A 17,983-nucleotide genomic window follows, 5' to 3' on the forward strand; every position below is an offset into this window, starting at 1 on the left:
AACATCAGCAGAAAATAGATGACCAAGCATGTTTCCCTGAGGGAAAGTTGCCCTCAGTGCAACTCAAAAAATCGGATCTCCATTCAGGTTTCCAGAAGCGCCTTGTAAAAATGTGGGGTGGTGTCTACAGTCACCACCACTCTCCCTGACTTACTGAATAAGCAGACCAGAGGCAGAGGCAGAAAGCAGGCCAGCGCCATTGCTTTGGATGAGGCACAGAGCATTTAATGAGGAAGCTTCTCCCTTACTTGGCTCCCCATGGTTTGTCCCCTCTCCTGCTGGTAACTGGACCCATACCCAGCACTCGGTTTTGACGCCTCAGAATCTTTGCCCCACCCAACCCTGTCTCTCTGATTTGGTCACTGTATCTGTTCGTTTCACCTAAGACACCTGGGTCCCTCCTTTTCTTCTGCCACTCCCACACCCTACTGCCCACCTACTACTTCATGCGTGATTACGAGACTCAAGAGATTTCCTCTATTCCTTACACCTATTTCTCAAGGCTTCTGACCTGTCACCCCAAGAGCTATCTTTCGTCCCTTCTTTTTCAAAGGTTTTCACTGGTTTCCTATCACTTTTAGGATAAACATCCAACGTTTTACTTTGGATAGGGAAGTGTGCTAATATAATCTAACCAACCTGACAAACCTATCCTTCACCATATATAGGAACCTCTCAATCTGGCATGCTAGTTCTGGTTACCTATTAACCTGGCATGCTAGTTCTGGTTACCTATTAACCTGGCATGCTAGTTCTGGTTACTTATTAACCTGGCATGCTAGTTCTGGTTACTTATTAACCTGGCATCCTAGTTCTGCCTCTGGGAATCAGCACGAGGAAAGACCTCCTCCATGTGTAGTAAGCGGAGAGAAGAGCCTGTAAATATTTCTATTTTGAATCCTTCACATGTATTCGTGGAGAGCTGGATTCTTCCCTGCCATTACTGCATTGGGCTAGGTTCAGGCCTACAAGACCTCTCCACGATCTTTTAAGAACTTCAGCCAGCCTCACAGTAAAGCCAGAAAGAGGACAGCAACTCAGGTCAAATGAATTATGATGTAAATGTCACAGTATCTGAGTCGTCCTCTCCTTAGAGTCCCTGTCCATCCAGAACATTCAGACGTGGAGAGACAGCCAGGACCATTCATCCACTATCTCATCCTCACAACCGCACTGACTGATCCGATTGCATCATCAAAGTCAGAATCCGGGTTTTCAGCCAATTAAAACATCAGCTTAAAAATTCATAGGCAAGTCTGGCATGGAAGAAGAAATAAGGAAACCTAGTGTTGCTCTTTCTTAGATTCAAAGTTCTGCAGGGGGGGGGGGGGTCCTAAGGCATGGAACGACATGTCCCCAAAAATGTTTCTCTGGCTGGTCACTTACATTGGGACACAACCTGCTGAGCTGCAGCCTGGCATCCTGCACTCAAAGCTCGGGGTAAAGTAAATCATCTACAAGTGGTCTCCTCCCACAATCGCATCACTTGAGAAGTGTTCCTGAAGTCTGGACATCGCTCTGTGGAGCTGAGCCAATAAACTTCACAGCAGTTATGAAACAGCTGCAAATCCATGCTTAGGTCATGCCTGGTGCAAATACTATATAAAGGACACATTCACATTGAGAAAAGCGACAGGGCTTTGCTAGTGCCAGGCAAGCTGAGCAGCCTGATTGGGCTGAGATGACTGACGAACCCCGTTTGGGGGTTGTTTCCTCATTAGAGGATTCTAGGATGCATAGCTACCCTGCACTACTTTTCAGATTTTATTTTCTCCAATCCCCCTCCCTCCAGGCCAAAAAATAATTTTCTGCCCTGTTCTCAATCTATCACTTTAGCTGTTCATGACATGGCAGGCAAGAAGCCAACCACAAACCACAACAAAAAACAATCTGTCTGACCTTTCCGAGCTTTTTCACACTGACTTTACCTGGCAAAACACAATGCCCTCCAGCAAGGGGAGATGTTTCCATCTACCGTATCACATTAACTGAAAAGATCTTTCTCTGATTACCTTGAATATCAGTCAGGCAAAGGTGAGAGCCAAGTTTTCTGTGTGATTTTACACCTAATTGTCAGTCTCTGCAAGAAATGGAAAGCTCTGTGAGCTTTTGGATTCTGGTCCAAAGAGCTTTATCAATTTTATTATCTTGAGATGGTTTCCATTCCTGAAGTTATGCAGTTCTAAGAACTGAAGCAGATTTGTGTAAAACGCTTTGTTCTACTGTAGCCGGAAAAAGGTGGCATTTCAGTGGGAAGGCCTTCAGCAAAGAATTGCAGCAGATAATCCTTGAGTGAGGAAGGGTGTCAGGCTGTGAATAAGGAGGAGGGGGACCTGCAGAGTTCATAGTTTAGAAAGGCTTTGAAAAGAACTCTATTCCTCCCAGCTCCCACTTAAGTCCTTAAAAAACTTGTCGTAAATACGATAAAGTAAATAGGATCACGCCCAGGAAATTGCTAAAATCCCAGCTCAAGGTAGCAGAGGAGGATTAGAAGCTCAACTGAAAACTCAAATATTCAGAGCCCAGAGCATCAAGAGCTTCTAATGCAGTAAAACCTGGCCTCTTTCCCCCCAGCCACAAATCCAATCACTCCAAGACAGAGAGCCAGCATCCATTGCGCTAACCTGAGCCATGATTCTTTGGTGATTCTTAGTTCATCGAAGAGTTTTGATCAAACAAGTGCTATTTAGCTGATACTTTCCTGTGGTCCCTGGTGGTTCCAGAGTGTGATGCATTTGACACTTAGGATTAAAAAAATACATAGGTTTGGATTATCCTATTATGGCAAATAGTTGACCATAGGGCTTATCACCTATATTTTATTACATTAAGTATAAATAAAATAAAATAAAATAGTATCACTTAATAAAATGGCCATATTTTCATTTCTGGACCAGCCTAGAGAAATACTACTGGATAAGGAACAGCAAGGCATCTGCAAGTTTAACAAGTATATTATCCCTGGGGGCATTCTGTCCATAGCTTCAGTTCAGATTAACCCTCGTCAAGGAGTCTAAAAATATACATCTTTGCTTTATTCCCTTAAAACAAAACAAAAAACCCATACTGTTCAATTATCTACTGAACCACCAAATCCTACCCATTCTTTCTCCAATTGCTCCTCAGTTTTTCTCTGTTTCCCTAATGTCACCTGAGCTACAGGCAAATGTGAAAACTTCTAGAAGTCCATCTGTGCTCTCCTTTTAATTCTCTCCATTACTATTTGTAATTTATGGACTAAGCAGAAGAATGTAAAGACATACAGATTGCCTAATATTAAAAGCAAACATCTCTTACTACTTTCCCTTACCCCAATCCCATTTTAAGTAATTTATCTGTTTGAACTACTTCTGTTCAATTCTGTTTAATTCTTCTGCAGTTACAATTGTAGTTCTAAAAAGTCAGGGTTTTTTGGGTTCTTTTTTAAAGATTTTATTTACTTATTTGACAGAGAACAAGTGAACAAGAGAGAGCGAGAGAGCATAAGCGGGGGGGGGGGGGCGGGCAGCAGGCAGAGAAAGAGGGAGAAGCAGGCTCCTTACTGAGTAAGAAGTCCAATGTGGGACTCGATCCCAGGACCCTGAAGGACCATGAGCTGAAGGCAGATGTTTAACTGACTGAGCCACCCAGATGCCCCTCAGTATGGTCTATTCTTAGTGTATCAACACAGTATTTTCTACTATGAAAGAAATTGAACACTTCCATTGCTTCTTGCCTCTCTCAATTATTGTTAATATTTTGAATTATTCCAGCAATTACCATTATTACTTTCAAGCACCATTTTTTTAAACCTTTTTTTAAGATTTTATTTATTAGACAGAGAGAGATCCCAAGTAGGCAGTGAGGCAGTCAGAGAGAGAGAGAGAGAGAGCTGAGCAGAGAGCCCAACGTGGGGCTCGATCCCAGGACTCTGAGACCATGATCTGAGCCAAAGGCAGAGGCTTAACCCACTGAGCCACCCAGGCGCCCCTTAAGCACCATTCTTAAAATCTTCTTTTTGACTCTTTCCAAGGAACATGACTTATCAACTCTCCATTTTAGTTCTCTTCACGAACTTTCCTATTTTTAATTTGCATGACTTTACCATTAGGTCTACTTTATCCTTCATATTTACATTATGTTCTATGGCTGTATTTAAGGCTTCCTTGTTTTGACTGTAGATTGCTTCTAAACTTCAAGTCTAATAAATGGCACTTATGATTAGGTCATTTCTTCTTTCCAAAACACAAGTGGTGTCACCTTTCATAGGGAAAGAAATATAATCTCATTACCTCTTGCAATCCGAAGAATATCCTAACAAAACCATCAAGGTCAAATAGATTATCTTTCCACAGGTCATTAATTGTCCAAAAGCATGCCTTATTTTAAAGCTGAAGTTGAATCCTACCATATTCATGTATTCGACCTATCTGCATCTACATAGTTTTTCTAGAGATTTTAACTACTTTTTTCCCTGAGAGAAAAAATCTGTAACTATCATTGTATGATAAAGGACACTCAGATTTATAACTCTAAATTTATAGCAGAATGACTTTTTTCGACAAGACCTTCCTCATGGAACCCACTAATTTAGGCCAATTGCTTTACTATTGTTGCTGGCATCTTGATGTTTCTTATAGTTGGACTCCTCTACTAGTTCCATAGTTTTGGGGTGTTTTATTAACATTTATCTATTTCTATCCTGTTTTCCTAGACTATATCTTCAAGTTGTTTGAAAAGAGGGGTAAAGTGTTCAAGACTTCAGGTCAGGAAATTCCTACCTGCTCTCATACTTTGTTGATAATTGGGGTGAGTACAGAATCATAGTTCCCAAATCCATTTCCTCAGAGCTTTAAAAGCCTGGTTCTCTGGTCTCCCAGCTTCTAACATTATGTACCAAAGTTTACACCATTCAAGTGATCACTTGAGTTGGTAATCTTCTCATTGTCTAACTTTACACACCAGAAGCTCTAAGATGTCCTATATCCTGGGTAAAGGCTTGGCCTCTTTTAATCTGAATCTTTAGGCCTTTCTGATTTGTTTTTTCCTTTAAAGGCTTGAACTATGTGGGAACTTCTAAACCATGCTTTCAGATCTCAGTATTTTTCACCTTTTTTTTTTTTTTGCTTTAGACTCTAGAATACTCTGTCTACATTCTAAGTCTTTCCCTTGATTTTTAATTCGCAAGAATTAAAAATTTCTAAGCTCACCTTATCCATGGCAACTTTTTTTTTTTTTTTTTTTTTAAAGCAAATGGTTAGTGGAGTTTGAGGAATGCAGTACTTTTCATTCTAAGGATAAATTGTTTGTTCTCTTCAATCCTCAGAATTATTTAATCTGGATTATAATAATTCTTTGAATTATTTCAACTGGGGTTTTTCCCCCATATTTTTGTCTTAAATATTTTTAATTGGCAATATAATCCTACCTGCTTTCCATGTTCTAGAAGTTCGTCAATTTCTGGTACTTACTCCTGTTTCCAGAACTGCCACAAATTTCTTTTTAAATTGTTATTTCAACAGATGATCTGGAGAGAAGGGAAGCAAAGCTTGGTTTTTGGACTATCATCTTAGAATCCAATGTTTCTAGGGACCCCTGGGTGGTTCAGAGGGTTAAGCATCTGCCTTGGGCTTGGGTCATGATCTCAGGGTCCTTGGACCGAGTCCTGCATTGGGCTCCCTGTTCAGGGGAGCTGGCTTCTCCCTGCTTGTGTGCTTGTACTTCCTCTCTCTCTGACAAATAAAATCTTTAAAAAGAGAATTCAATGTTTCTCAATTATTTGCATTGTGTTCAGTATTTTCCACTGTTTAAATACAAAGTGCAGACAAATTACTTGGTATTTGGGACTCAGAACTACTTGATCCTAATTTATCTTTCTCTCTTAATCCTCCAGTAATCACATTAAAGAATCCATCATCGCCTCCTACTCTCCTTGAGATGGTTAGTGGTTCCTATTACCTCTGACTGATACATGGAATGGGCTTTTTCCTCCTCCTTAATCCTTATTTTACAAAAGTAGGCTCAGCTCAAAGTCCACCTCTTCTGAAGCCTTTATGGCCATCCTTAAGATAGCCAAACTTTTGTAATATTTAAAGCCATTTGTTGAATTCCATCCAAGTGAATTGTTCTTTGTGCCAGAAATGTCACTTTTTTCAACCACAATTCTCTACCATTTTTACTCTGAAATCCAAAATAATTTTACTTAAATGGAATTACATTTAAAAGCAAATGCTTCATATTTTGCTATCTCCCATACAATAAAATATTGAAGTTCTGATGAGATGAAGCTTTGGACAGAAGACATGAGTAGACATTTTACCAAAGAGGACACACAGATGGCCCACAGACACATGAAAAGATGCGCAACATCACTCATCAAGGGAATACAAATCAAAATTACAATGACCCATCAATTCACACCTGTCAGAATGGCTGAAATCAACAACACAAAGAACAACAGCTGTTGGCAAGAATGTGGAGAAAGGGGAGACCTCTTTCACTGTTTGTGGGAATGCAAACTGGCATAGCTACTCTGAAAGATAGTATGGAAGTTCCTGAAAAAGCTAAAAATTAAATTTCCCTATAATCCAGTAATTGCACTACTAGGCACTGACCCCCCAAATACAAAAATATTGAAGGGATACATGCACCTCGATGTTTATAGCAACATTATCTACAATAACCAAATTATGGAAAGAGCCCAAATGTCCAATGACTGTTGGCTAAAGAAGATGTGATATACACACAAGGGAGTACTACTCAGCCATAAAAAGGAAATCTTGCCATTTGCAAAGATACGGATGGAGCTAGAGAATATGATGTTGAACAAAAAAGTCAAATACCATAAGATTTCATTCATATGTGGGATTTAAAGAAGGAAGGATTATGGGGAAGGGAAAAAGAGGGAAACCAAGAAACAGACTCTTAACTATAGAGACCTGATGGTTACCAGGAAAGGGAGAAAGGTTGGAGGATGGGGAAACAGGTGATGGGGATTAAGGAGGGTACTTATTGCGATGAGCACTGGATATTGTGTGGAAGTGTTGAATCACCAAATTGTATACCTGAAACAATATTATACTGTGTAAACCGGAATTTAAATAACTTTAAGGAAACAAAAACAAAAAAGAAAGGAAAGAAATTAGATAGTGTGCCTGAGTTAGGCAATTTCTTAAAATTTTGTTTTGAGCAGGAGGCAATAGTGATAGGATACTCTTATTTCAAGACATCTTTCTAGAAGAATGGTTATCCTGCTTGGAGGCAACAATGACCTCATACAACATTCTAAGCACTCAAATCTTATTTTTTGACAAACCAAGTGAAGCTTTTCTCTAAGCTGGGCACTGGAAAATGATACTTATGTTTCAGTCCAGTTTGTAAGCCAAAGCAATGTTGTGTGAGTGGCGTTACCTCACACAAGTCTGAACTGTATCCCTCCCCAAGAGCAAAAAATATAGTTGGAAGGCCAAGAATCCCATGAGAGAAACTCTGCCAAGTAGGTGTTATGTAGACGAGTCATTGCCTTGAAAAATCACAACTGAACCATCTTGGTCCAGTAAAGGACTAACACCATACTTCAAAGCAAGAGTATGAAGTGGTGGAAAATAAAGAATCCTCATTACCTAGAATCTAGTTCTCTAGGGAGGCACTGAGGCTTATCTTGACCTTTCCTATTCTTATTCCCCAACGTAGTTTGATGTTAACCTGATAATCCCTGATGCATTTGAATTGTTTTCTTGAACTGAAACTGGACTAACTTTAGAACAGAAGCAAACACGTCCGTGCATGTAGCTTAAGCAGAATGATATTTTAGGTAAGCAAGGCTGAAAACCTGTCAGCCCCAGTATGAGCCGCTGAACAACCTCATGTCAAGGTAGTTTTATAGATTATGCAGAATTCAAGAAGCATAAATTAAGTGCCTAATGTCTAGGGCAGACATGAGAATTAAAATAGAATGTATCATCTACTTTTCTTTAAGAATATCATGTTTTGGAAAAATTACATGGGAAAAAGCTTAAAATCTAAGGTAATACCCTCTCTGGAATTCTTTAGTACAGTAATTATTCTCAGAGGATGTGGGAACACACAGGTAGGAGACCTCCAGTCAGGGGTATTTCACCAGTTTGGATCTGTAAGTTTAAAACCTACCAAACTTTGCTTTGAAACAGACTCCGTAAATCAAACGATAGCAGGTTGGAATAATAATAGGATGTCAATTTCATAGACTATTCTAAGGACCTTAACACTATAATCATGAATAAGTGTGGCAGCATGGAAAACCTGTGACATAAAAGGAAATTAAAAAGCAGTCTACAGACGTATGCCCAAGGTATTGTTCCAACTATGTGAAATTACATGAATGAGGACCAGAAGGAAAAGAAAAATAAATTGTTAGAATTACGGGTGATTTGCTTTCCATGATTTCTACTATTTTCAATAATGGAAATTTTGGAAATCCTACAGAAGTGGAACATTATAGCTAAGACATTGGAGAAGGAAGGCAGGGAGCCCTGGAACTCTGGGAGACAGTTGATTCATCTGCTGTATTTTTCAGGAGATCCATCAGAAGGATACATAATTACCAAGTAGCTTGACTTTTGCCTAGATGGCAGCTAAGATGATGGTATAGCTCTGTTCCTTGAGTAATTTCAATTCAAATGATTGACTGTACATCTTCTATGACACAACTAATTGTATTTCCACATAACCTATGATGGACAAAACTCGAATGGTGGGAGGTGAGGAGGGCAGGCAAGCAGGCAGAAGAATACAGGTACAGCTTCTGAGATAATCAGAATTAAAGAGATGCACCAAGAATCTGTCGTTTGACTCCTATAACCTCTTTTCCACCTCTAATCCTACCCTAAAGTTCCCAGCCGTGAGTACTGCTTATGGAAATAGCTTTGGGTTCATAACTGTTTGGGTACTAATCTTGCCCCCTATTACTTACTAGCGAGGGGCCCTGAACAAGTTTGTAAGCTCTCAAATGCATTTATAACAAGCATAAACAAAATTTCACAGAGGGCATATAAAGACAACCAATTTCAGGTAAGATGTCCTATGTGAAGTCGCTCTCACAGTGCTTATGCACAGTAGCCTTCAAATAAAGTTTGTTCTCTCCTTAGATTTTTCTTCTCTGTCGATAGGACTCTGGTATTCAGGGGTTAGACTGTTTGGCTAAACTGAAGGTGAATCCACCTTGGCTGTAGGTGGTTTTCAGATCTTACTCCCTCCCCCCGTTATTCATCCTCAGACAGACCAGAATCCCTATGCTGTAACCGACCTGATGGCAGAACGAGGCCAGGCCAGACTTGTCTGGACATCAAAGACCAGAGTGAGTTTCCTGGGTTGGCTCTATTTGTAAGCTGTATTTAAAATTTCAGTTCTAGGGGCACCTGGGGGGCTCAGTGGGTTAAGCCCCTGCTTTCGGCTCAGGTCATGATCCCAGGGTCCTGGGATAGAGCCCCACATCAGGCTCTCTGCTCAGCAGGGAGCCTGCTTCCCCCTCTCTCTGTGCCAGCCTCTCTGCCTACTTGTGATCTCTGTCAAATAAATAAATAAAATATTTTTTAAAAAAATAAAATTTCAGTTCTACGTAATCTGGCTTCTAGAGCTGGCTTCCCAATGCAGTAGCTACTGTTCACATTGAGATTAAAGACTTAAAATGCATAGGAAACCTTCACAGTCCCATTTCCAACACTCGGTGGGTACCTGGCTACTGACTATCAGGTTAAGTGGCAAAGATCTAGAACATCATCATTGCAGGACGTTTAGAAACCCGCTCTCAAGCTCTGAGGGTATCAGTGGGAATAAGACGTAGCCTTCAGGTGGTGTCCCTCATATTCATGACTTTTCATCTCTTGACTGGAAACACTAACTCAGACGGTGACGGGGGAGGCAGAAGAAACACTTGATTAAGGGCCTCAATACACACAAGTATTCCAGACGCCAGCCTAGGGGACAACAATAGCATTCTTTTCCACATGCCACAGCCCACTTGTAATGCGATAAGGTAGGTCAACCTCAGAGTAATCTTAGTGACATTTTTCTAGCAAAATGAGTATTACTTAACCAAGTCCTGGTACTCCACACAGAAGGCTGAACTCTCTCAACATCCATCCATATTTTTGCAAATAGAATTATTGGAGGGCCATCTTGTACACCTGAAATTAATATAGTACCATATGGTTAACTATACTAGAATTAAATAAAAGCAGTTGGAGGGGGAGACGAACCACGAGAGATTGTGGACTCTGAGGAATTGAGGGTTTTGGAGGAGAGGGGAGTGGAAGGTTGGGTGAGCCTGGTGGTGGGTATTAAGGAGGGCACAGATTGCATGGAGCACTGGGTGTGGTACATAAACAATGAATTCTGGAACACTGAAAAGAAATTAAAAAAAAAAAAAGCAGAAATCTCCAATTAAGATACACAACATTCAAGGTTTGCTAAGCAACTGGCAGTTTTATTTCTGTGCAACAGAGTAGTTGTACGAGAGGCAATCCAAGTTTGTGAATGGAGGGGGAGGGGACACGCAACTTCTCCAAATGTTCAGTTTCACTTTGAATTCATCCAATCAATTGTTGGCACAGGCTAGTCCCTAATAATCTACTCTGTCAACAGGGGGCCATCGTGAGTTACCATCCTTGCAGGAACTGCAAAAAAGTCTGAAACCAAAACAATTCGCAGCCCCTCTCACATTTGACACCTACAAACTTTCAAACAAAGCATTAACCCATTTTAAATATATTGTCCTCATGATCCATTTTCCAGTTTTTCCCAAAAAGGAGCTCTGAGGAAGTTTTCACCTGCTCAGGAGCATGTGCCTCATTTGGACTGCTGAGCCATGCTGCAGGTAAGGCACTCTGCCTCCAAGACCAGCACAACTGTAAGTCCGTGGGCCAACCCCCCCACACACTAAGTGGGTGTGAGGGCTTCCAGATCACCCCTCTGCTTCCCTAGTCAGCACTCAGTTACTTGGGATACATCAGACATTTTAATACTCTGTTACATCTCTGATCTTTCCACCTTCCCTGAGCAGATGTTACTGCGTCTGACTTCAGAGCGTACTCAAGCCATTACACAAGATTTTAAGTTTCCCACCCCCAAACCTATACATTTGCCTACAAGGTAGCCAGCCATCTTACTCTTTCTTGCTTGGTGCCACGAGAAGGTGGATTCCTGGCCAGGGGCCTCCTGCCTTCTCAAAGCCCTGCTCTGTGACTTTCTAGCTGACTTTTCGTGCCGCTCTGCTTGGCTCCTTCCCGGTGTCAATGAACTGTGCAGTCCCTCTTCCTCCCCAAAGGTTCCCCTTTCTCTCCTCTTCCTTATGGTCAAATATTTTCAGGCTTATCTAAACCTACCCTCTCCACTTGCCCTGGACTCTGGTTTGGATTCTAGTTTGACCAGGCCATTGAAATTAGCTTCGCCAAGATAATCAACTTACCTCTTCATTGCTGAAAATCAAGAGGCACTTTTTAGTTATCATCTTAACCTTTGCAGAGCATTTGGACTTATCAACCCCATTTGCTTGTTCTAGAAATGCTCTTTTCCTTGGGCATCCATGACAGCGTACACGAGTGGTCTTCCTCCTGTGTTTGGCTAATCAGTCTCTCTCATTGTAGAAAACATGCAGAACATAAACTTTACCATTTTCACCATTTACGTGTACAGGTCAGTGGTATTGACATTGACACTGCTGTACAACTAGCATCAGTGTTCATCTCCAGGATGGTTTTCATCTTACAAAACTAGAACTACACCCAATGAATAACTCACCACATCTCCTTCTCCCCAGCCCCTGAAAACCACCACCCTACTTTCTCCTCCTCTGAATTTTATTCTCAATACCTCGTAAGTGGAACCGTATAGTATTACTTTCTGTGATGGACATTTCCTTTAATATGAGGTCTCCAATTTTCATCCATGCTGTGGCATGTAACCAAGTTTTCTTTAAGGCACAAGAATATTTTATCCTATGTATCTACCATGCTTTGCACATCCCTTCATCTGTTGATGGGCACTTGGGTTGCTTCTATCTTTTGCCCACTGTCAATATTGCTGCTATGAAAATGGGTGTATTCTTTCTCTTAGTCTAGTTCTTAAATATTGCTGATCTTGGAGGCTCTACTCTACTTGGGCAATTTTACCTATACTCGTGGCTTACTGCTTACCTACTAGTGACTCCCATGGCTGTATTTGTGGTTTATTTTCTCTTTTGGGGTTCAGACCCTAAAGCCCCACATACATCATCCTTTTAGCTGTCACAGGCATCCTACACTCAATACATTCAATACTACACTTTGGGTTCTTGCCGTCACACTTGCAATGTTCTGTTACCCTGGGTTTCCGGTCTCGGCAAGGAATACCACCAAACCTCCCACTTACACCAGGCATGTGGGCATCATCCCAGGTGTGCCAACCACAACACTGCCACTGGCAGAAGTTCCAGGGAGCCCACGCAGGTCCATGGTCCCCAGATGACTATTTCTCACTGCGGCATCCCAGATGGGGGTCCCTGAGGGTCACTCTGTGCTTCAGCAAAGATCTCTCTTCATTGGTCTCTTCTACACCAAACAGCAACCGCTCACTCTGCAGTCCCTAGAGCTGACTTTATTTTCCTTTGCAGCACTGACATGGCGCTTCCCGCATAGCAAACACTCAATGCACCTGTCCACTGAGTTAACCCCTGGCCTCTCCCTTACCGGGTCCCATCCAGCTCACCTTCTAATTGGTATTCAAGTCCGCGCACCTCTCTACCCCAGCTGTCACCTCCTTAGCCAGATGCTGGACATCTTTCACTTTCTCTTGTCATCTCATCCCCTTCCCGCCACTGTCCACACAGCGGCTAGGTGAACCATTTTAAGCCACGAAACTGGTGGTTTCCCCGCTCTGCTTCCAGTACTTCAACCGGCACTTGCAGGATACCCCCTGGTGAAGGTGTTCAGCAGCCTGCCGAGGCCCCTCCTCATCGGTCTCTCTAGCCTTGTCTCTCACACCTCCCAGGATGCTGCGGCTCCTTAATGAGCCTCTTTCAATGGAGCCCATATGCCAGATGCTTCTCTTAATTCCTTTCCTGGTCTTTGAGGAGGCTGCACACTTTCTGCCTAGACAATCCTCCCTTTTCTCCAGTCACCTTCTCAACAACTGCTGGCTCCTCCTCTTCCTTCAGAGCTTACAGGAGAGGTCCCTGCCTCTTGGAAGCCTTGTGGGATGTCCTTGTGCCAGTCGTGGCTTTGTCCTCGCTGCTAGGGGCTCCGGTGGCGTCATGGACTTGTCCCACCGTGGCGCTCAGCATGGACTGGCCAATCCGTGAGTGTTCCCTACGGTGGGCCGTAGCGCCGCCACGGTGGAGACCCTGACTTTCTGGCCCGAAATGGACCCTCTGTCACTTACACAGTGATGGGGGCCATGGTCAAGACTTAGTACTTCAAAGTTTTAAAAAAATTGGCCTAAGACCTTTCAAACATCCAGGTAAGTAGAAAAAAAGCCCGTACAACAGCATAACATACATTCATACTCACCATTGAGATTTTTAAATGGTTAATATTTAGCTATATTTTCTTCATTGAGTCATCTCTGTATTTGACATTTTAGAGTAAACATCAGAAAATTCTGAAATCTTACCGACACATCCACAAACCATACGAAATAAGCTACTGAAGGGTAAAGACCATGAATGAAAACCTCTAAACTCCTACTTAAGCATAGGTAAGTGAAATTCATAAATGGGAATATTAAGTTCTAGACCAGACACTTTTATAAATGTGTTCTCATTTCATCATTTAATGCTCATGAGCTTTAGAGGGAAACCTTCTTAATAGATGAAAGGAACCCTGTAAAAGCCTGTAGCTCTAGGAGAGAAGGAGCAAGAAGAACACTTGCCGAGTGCCCGTGTATATCTGACACTTACGCTACCTCCAATTACTCTTAAAACAAACTCAACATGTAAAAACTCAGTGTGGCCAAGTAATTCACCCCGATCCTAAAGGAGGAAAATGGCAGATGTAGGAATGTGTTCCACACTTCTCTCTACTACTCATCTATTCCTTACGGTTTAGCTTTTTCATTTAGAAGTTAAAATTTAAGGTTTGTTTGTGGTGGTCTGAATTGGGTGAAAATACATGTTGCTTCTACACGCACGTAAAGGAAAAATGTGTGGGCTAAATTCTCTTTTGAGCTCTTATTACAGGGTCAATTACAGCAGTGAGCACAGAACAAGCAGGAAGGGAGCCTGAAGCCAGGGTCTGGTGCCATGGCTTGTTCGCCTCACAGCCGGCAGTTGGCTCATGCCTCAACTCTCCTCAACCAACAGCGTTCATCTTTACAATGGGTCAGTTGGATTCGATTGAGGCTCCTTCCAGCCGTTTGAAAAACAACATACAAATGAAATTCTTGGTGATTGGCTTCAGTCGTCACAGGATCAGGGCCAGGATATGGGTCTCAGTGATTCCAACCCTAGCTCTGAACTGCTCAGTGAAGAGACTCATTTGGGGCAGGGGAGAGGAGAGCTGGAAATCTAGGCCAATTTTAATTGGAACATTGGTCAGCCAGTTAGAATAACCTTCACACTTACAGAAGCTGATCTCCCTCAGATTCTGATAGGACAGCGAATGAACAAGACTGTATCGAAGGAAGAGTCATGAAAAAGTGTCCTCTTCGAAAGAGGACTCTGGCTTTATTCCTATCCCCATGCATTCTCTGCTAGACAAGCTATCCGACTCAGCAGACTTTTTATTTTATTTTTTTAAAGCAGTCAATTCCATTAGATGCTAAGCTTTAAGACCTGTCTTGTTTATCTTTATAACCCTAGCTTTTAGCCTGGTGCCCAGCACATATAGTCAGCTATCAGTACATGTTTATGGAATGAAAAGCAAATCTCACCACCTAAATGTTCCAATCCAACCCATCTCCAAGGTTCAGCTCAGATGCCATCTCTAACCGCCAGAATCCCGATGTATTTTTCTGTATCTCTCCTATGGTGTGTCTCATTTTGTATACAGTTATAGATATCATATATATCTACTTTAGTTTCCTAGTAGGGTCAAACTCAGACAGAGGCCATCTTCTGCTCAGCGTGGAAACCTTACAATACATAGTTCAGAGCAGGCACTTAAAATTTGTGGAAAAAGCCTATCATTAAAAAAAAAAAAAAGATTTTATTTATTTGACAGAGACACAGCGAGAGAGGGAACATAAGCAGGGGGAGTAGGAGAGGGAGAAGCAGGCCTCCCACAGAGCAGGGAGCCCAATGTGGAGCTTGATCCCAGAACCCTGGGATCATGGACCCGAGCCAAAGGCAGATGCCTAACGACTGAGCCACCCAGGCGCCCCAAGCCTATCATTTTTATATATACACACACCAAAGCAAATAGCACACTTCTTTATATATATGAGACACTCCAAGTATTATTGAATTAAATGCTATTTCTGATCAAGTTGTGGTGAGGCTAGTCCTCTCAAATTACAAATGTTTGTGAAGGACTCCAAACCATTTGGGAAGAAATATGGTAAACTAGATTAAAAGTCTTAAGAATGGTCATATCTCTGAATAATCCACTTCTGGGATTTTGTACTAAGGAAAGAGACCAAAAAAGAAAAAAACAAAAACAAACAAAAAAACCCCCCAAATTTGATGGAGTCAAAACAAGAAAACTGGAGGATATTCGGACACACTGATATCATAATACTGTTCTATCCTAACAATAATTCTGAAGATTCTTGAAAAAGGTTTTTGACTAATGCGAAGTGAAACACAAAGTTTACATCCAGGATAGAAAAACAGGAATACTTGCGAGCAAAGCAAATATACAAGAGACCAAACAGTTATTTTGGGATGGTGTTATGGGTCATTTTTTTCTTTCCAAACTTTCCTTTAAATGTACCATTTTTATAATACAAATTTGCTCTAGCTAGCATTCATCTTTCCTTCATGTGGCTATATTTTCCATAAACAGTTATTTAGTGAGGACCAAAGCATAAAATTAAATTGTCTACTGAACAGCTATTGCTTCAGGATTTAACTTTAAGATGCAAGCGCTGTCTCAAAAGGGCAGCTGTTCTAGGTCGCAAGGTACAAGGCACAAGCCTGGTGCGCAGAGTGCAGAAACAGACTCGGATATGAAGCCAACGGCCAGTCTCCGTCAAGGGTGCCCAGGAACCACACCCCTGAGATTAGTCACCAAAGCAACTATCAACTGTCTCAGAAACTGGGATTAAGTAAGGAGGCTGAGACCTAGAAAGGATAGGGAGACAAAGGAGAGGATTTAAGGATGGCTGTCTTCGGTAAGGGGAGAGGAAATGGGGGAGAATTGGCCCGCCAGCCAAAAGTCACCTACTACCCGTTTCTGTAAATAAAGCTTTACTGGAACACAGCCAAGCCCATTCATTTATGTATTCTCTATGGTGACTGTCACACTAGAGGGAGTTGAATAGTCATGACAGAGACTGTATGGCCCGCTAAGCAGAAAATATTCATGACGTGTCTCTTTACAGAAAAGGGAGCATTTATTCTGTCTCCTAGATCTAAGGAGGATTAAAAACACACACCCTTTTTGGGTATTGGACCACCTTTTTCTATTAGCTTTTTTTTTTTTTTTTTTTGAACAAACCAGCCTAGAAGGTAGGCAACTATAGAATTTATCGTCCAAATGGAGATACTTTGGGGGGTGAAAAGGGGTACTCAGGAGACTATATTCCAAGACCAGGACCATTCCAGACACGTAAATCCCCTACCAGAAGGGCTAGTGGCACAAGAGCAGGTTTCCAAGAGCACTCAAGGTCTGCTTCTAGGTGTACCAAGCAAGCCTAGGTGACTCTCTTTGGTGCTTTCTATTTTAACTGCCCTTAGATGTCTTTCTGGGTCCCTCTGTCCCAGCTCTGGTCTCTGAAAAGTCCAGTCAGGGTTCAGGATCTCCACTTTCATTACAGCAAAACGAATGAAGTTTACTCATCCCATTTAAATAAATTATTCTGAATCAAATCAAGTAAGTATTTTATACCTGCAAGTTTCTCCTCCTTAAAAAGCTATTCTTCTTTTTTTTTTTTTTTTAGAATTTTAGCTTTCTCAATTTAAAACTGACCATTAGTCATTGCATTTATCACCACAAAATCCCAAACCAAATATAGTATATTATCCATCGATTTGAGCTTTTAATACGGACACCCTGAAGAATTATTTAAGAATGACATTTCTAATTTTATTCCACAATGAAAAACGAAAGAAAATACCCTATATACTATATATTCCCTAATATACTTTTTTTTTTTTCCTTTGGTAAAAACTTTCGATATGGTGGGGAAAGAAGTAAAACTAGAGATGTTTAGAATACCCTTGGGGAAGTTGAGGATGTCTTACACTGAAACTATTCTCTGAACAATAGTAGCGCTCAGCTTTGAAACCTCTGTGGATGGCTTTCCAAATATTGCCATCTGGTGGAATTTCAGTTAATTGTTCCTTTGTTCTAGGGAGCTACTGAAGGTGAACGAACCTTGAAGGCATGAGAGAGAAAGAGACTCAGAATACCAGTGGGAAATAAGTGAAGGTCAACTGATTGGGTCTCAAACACAAACCTCAAACTGGTGGGGGAGAGGAAGGGAGAGGCTGAAGTCTTTGTCTCCTTCCCAAATATGCTCCACCCCCTTTTGTAAAGTCTGAGCAATTGTCTTGATTTCTTTATTATAAATAAGTGAAATTTAAAAATTTTTTGTTCACAAATATCATGAAATGTCCTGAGGTTACTTGCCTACATCTTAATAGGTTCTCCTTCAACTTATCACTAATAATATCTCCAAAATTCAACTTTAATTGACTTGACCATTTTTAGAGGAATTGCTGATAGCAGTTCAGACCTTCATACACATGGGAAATGGTATATAGTTTGAAAAATAACATTTTAATGGAGCATGCTTATGGGAATTATAATACATTATAATTGTATAATGGAATTTTGAAAATAAATTGTTACAAAGGCATGAATACTTCAATTTAATCTGCAGACAAGGAATT

General features: G+C 41.3%; 1 protein-coding gene across 6 annotated transcripts in view; it reads right to left on the reverse strand.

Moving 5' to 3' along the window:
- The window catches only part of MAPRE2 (microtubule associated protein RP/EB family member 2), a 197,030-nt gene that overhangs the window by 110,081 nt on the left and 68,966 nt on the right, over positions 1–17,983 (reverse strand). The window lies entirely within an intron of this gene.

Source organism: Mustela nivalis, assembly GCF_964662115.1.
Source record: "Mustela nivalis genome assembly, chromosome: 14".
In the NCBI taxonomy this organism is placed as follows: Eukaryota; Metazoa; Chordata; class Mammalia; order Carnivora; family Mustelidae; genus Mustela; species Mustela nivalis.